General features: G+C 32.4%; 2 protein-coding genes across 9 annotated transcripts in view; one reads left to right on the plus strand and one right to left on the minus strand.

Moving 5' to 3' along the window:
- The window catches only part of LOC102679608 (arginine kinase-like), a 103,750-nt gene that overhangs the window by 62,931 nt on the left and 36,744 nt on the right, over window positions 1-4,075 (plus strand). The gene's annotated exons all lie outside the window — the stretch shown is intronic.
- Window positions 1-4,075, minus strand: part of LOC102678884 (transient receptor potential cation channel subfamily V member 5) — a 52,512-nt gene that overhangs the window by 19,110 nt on the left and 29,327 nt on the right. The window lies entirely within an intron of this gene.

Genomic DNA, 4,075 nt, shown 5'->3' on the forward strand with positions numbered 1-4,075 from the left:
GATAATGGCCTCGACGATCGATGTCTTCGTGGAAAGCCACTGGTCGAATGTCATGGATATCAGGTTTAATATTCGTTTCAAGAAAATTTTTGTGTCCTTCGTGGTGGATCGTTACATTTTGTGGACTTTTATCATACTTATTGGATGATTTAAGATTTCATGTAGATTTTTATGTAGAAGATGATGCTGTGAAAAGAATGAATTGAGTGATGAGTCTTATTGTTGCATTAGTATTAGTAGTAGTGTTGATAAGAATATTTATTAGATGGTAACAATTCTTTTTCCTAGGTTCAGTAGACTATTCACTTATAATTTGAATAGTTTTGAGTAATATCAAATTGCAATTATTAATAGATGCTTAACTATTGTACAAAATTATTAGATCATATCTATACTTTGGATTTATTGTGGTATAAATCTTTCTAATTCTAAGTTTTAATACAATTTGATTCTAATAATTGTCATCAAATATCTCTTGTTTCTATTACTTCTGTTCTAACAAAATTTGCAAGATCCAAATCATCATGTCTGGAATCTTAAATGATTTAAACTTGTCTTACAAAATATTCATTTCTTCTTTTAATATCTCTCTTTTTTGATCATATCTTTTATCACAAAATTAAAATTATTGTAAATGTATCTTTTAGCACCAGATAGATCCTTAACAATATTTTATGTGATGGTATACGTTTACTGAAACACGTGGAAAATCTATGATACCCTAATTTGTATACACGATAACCAAAGTTTCTGGCTATAGACAACAAGCTCCTTGATCTCAAGCGGCTTGCAATCAAAGGGTTAAGTTTGATATAGCAGCTTTCAGCTTGAATCGAAGCATCCAGATTACAGATACCGATTGACACGAAGTTCAATCTGTGTTCCACTAGTTTTTTTTTACAACTAAGCTACACTTTGATACCTGAATTAGTTTATTGCCTCACTGCTTCGCGTTGCAATTACGAATTTTAATAATATAAAATAAGGAAATAAAATTTCCTTAAGATTTTTGAATCCATTTGATTAGATTACCTCTAATCGAATATAATACGACAATTCAGAATTTTTTTCAGAAAATTTAAATTCGTATTATTTTCTAATCTAAGGTAGAATGTATTATATATAGAATTTGAAGAAAATGAAAAATTTTAAATTCGACGAAAAGTTATTTAAGATGATGGATAATTGGTTTGTTCGGAAATTATTCCTCCTCCAAGATCACACGATACAATAAACATAACTACGTAACGAGTATAATGCTGTCCAAAGTTAACTTATTAGCGCAGTAGCTTTGAAGCTTTCCTTTCGCTTTGTCTTTGAAATATGAGAACAAGAACGCGCATCGCGTTGTCTATGAACAATGAATACTAGTGAATATTTGAGGATTGTTTCTAGTTAGGCTGCGCTAAGCTTCCTGTTTTCAGTAATGGTGGAACAAAGGGCTCTAACCATGAAGAGAGCTTTGGTTCAGTCGGCGTAGTTTGCTCCCTGCTAAGGTAGTACACGTAAACTTTCTAACTGTAAACACGTTCTTTTGTTAAGCTTATCTCCATGGTTTTGCGACTTATCGATTCTGGATAAACCGAATTGGTCGCGTGCATCTTTGTCTTGTTTTGGTGGTGAAAATTTAAAATTGGTGGAAAAATTTCATCTTGATAAAATTGACTTTAAAAAGAAGCTACTTTGTTAGTATTAGAGTCAAGGTAAAAAATATATATTCCTCTTTGATTATCTATCACCAACGAAATATCACGTAGACAGAGAGAGAGAGAGAAAAAAAGAGAGAAGAGAATTAGTAAAAGTAATATTCTCTTCGCTGTAATTATCCTTCCTATTTCCTTAAAAATTGTATCATATTTATTCCTTTTTATTTTTTTATCCATGATTATATTGTTCACACGGAGCAACAATATTTAAATGGTATTAAATTAAGCGCACAGAGGAATTAACTTCTTTGTGAATTAACTTCTTGCACGAGAGACTGGAAATTAGGACTTTCGCAACAGGTAATTTCCCTTCCCAGTTTGCTGCTAAAATAACGAATGAAAAAATAATTAGCGGGAATAAAAGTGTGGAAATTCTTCCTCCTTTATTATCCAAGTTAACAATAGGTTAGTGGAGGATCGATGTCTTGATAATCGTGTTACACCTTCACAGAAATCGAACGCCAGTCATTGCTTTCCTGCTTACAGATTGACGCGTTCATGGTACACGTGGTACATATGTATATGATCGCGGTAAATGCAGTTTACCGTTGACAGTAAATAGACGAGGATCGATATCTGTTGCACGATGCACGGATACCTTTGAATGGAACGCGAGAAACTTCATCGATATCGCAATGACAGTGATGCTACTTCATTGTTGTTCAACCCTCGTCAAAGATAATAAGGGGGAGAAAAAAATAGAGAGAAAATATATAATTTTTCAATTCGAAGAACGTCGATGAGATTCTTTCAAATCTCTCCTAGATTTATTTCTTTTTAGAAAAAAATTGCTCGACTTTTGTCCATCGAATTTTCATTAATAATATTCTTGTTTAAAATTTTTGAAGTGATTCGAACCAGACTTAAATATCTACTTAAATATCTCCAAGAGAATCATCTGCATGATATTTTTCAGATGATTTTTACTAGAGTAAAGTATCGCTAGGTATTTCTTATTTATCTATTTTTCTAGGTATCCCTAGAAGTATATATTAACGATAAATATCTTCTATATTTAAGTACTTTTTAAATATCCTTAAAGTATCAGTAAATGTATTAATATTATTTTTAGACTAGTCTAAAATAATCGCAGTACTTAAATTTCTAGGGATACCTAGAAATCTTCATCTTTTGCTATATACTTTTATTAAGATATTTTATTGTGTTACTTTAAACAAATCATCCTAATATTTTCTAGATTTCCTTAAGAAATGCATTTTTTGTCTCAATATTTAAATTCTAGATATTCCTAGGGATACCTAGAAATCTTTTGCTATATTTTCATTAAGATATTTCTATCACCGTGTTTCTTTAAACAAACTATCCTAATATTTTTTAGACTTCCTTAAGATGCACCTTTTGTCTGAATACTTAAATTCTAGATATTCCTAGGGATACCTAGAAATCTTCATCTTTTGCTATATACTTTCATTAAGATATTTCTATCACCGTGTTTCTTTAAACAAACTATCCTAATATTTTTTATACTTCCTTAAGATGCACCTTTTGTCTGAATACTTAAATTCTAGATATTTCTAGGGATACCTAGAAATCTTCATCTTTTGCTATATACTTTTATTAAGATATTTCTATCACTGTGTTCCTTTAAACAAAACATACTAATATTTTCTAGACTTCCTTAAAATTGCACCTTTTGTCTCTATTTAAATTTTAAATTCCTAGGGATACTCACGTACTTTTACTAGGATACTTCTCTACTACTATGTATTTTCTAACTTACTTTCGTTCACAACAATATTAATGCTAAGTACTTTCAAATATTTTTCTAACTATCCAAAAATACACGAAAATTATAAAATATATTACTTACTAACCTTCATCTCACATCCTTCGAAATTCTTCCCATCGATCCATTACACGACATTCTCAATTTTCTCCACAAGTATAACATCGGTCAGACGATGACGTAATTCCAAATGAGTTTTCGAATCATATCACGCATAAGGCCCATCGCATCTCGGTTATCGGTTTACAGGTCATCGCGGGGGGTGGTCGGCAAGGATGAAACAAAACACCGCGAAGAGAGATAAAGTTACTCCTATTACCAGCGATATCGCGTTGTCAATCGCTCGTTTACCCGCCTTCTGCCCCGCCCATTGATTATCCGATTTACCAACGCGATCGGCGCTTCAATGAAATTGAAGCGGCGCGTAATTTAAGCCGAAATCGCGGATCGGGCAGAACAATGGTCGTTTCCTGAATCGAGCGGCAACCGAAATCGATTTTCGCGCCACCAACAGGCCCCCAACAATGGAATGGAACATTTTTAATCGTTCGACACAACCTTCTATCCGCTCCTCCTTCCTACGTGTTCTCTCTTTCATCGTTTCTTTTTTTTTTTTTTTTTT

The sequence above is a fragment of the Apis dorsata genome, unplaced genomic scaffold, assembly GCF_000469605.1.
Source record: "Apis dorsata unplaced genomic scaffold, Apis dorsata 1.3 scaffold_74, whole genome shotgun sequence".
Taxonomy (NCBI): Eukaryota; Metazoa; Arthropoda; class Insecta; order Hymenoptera; family Apidae; genus Apis; species Apis dorsata.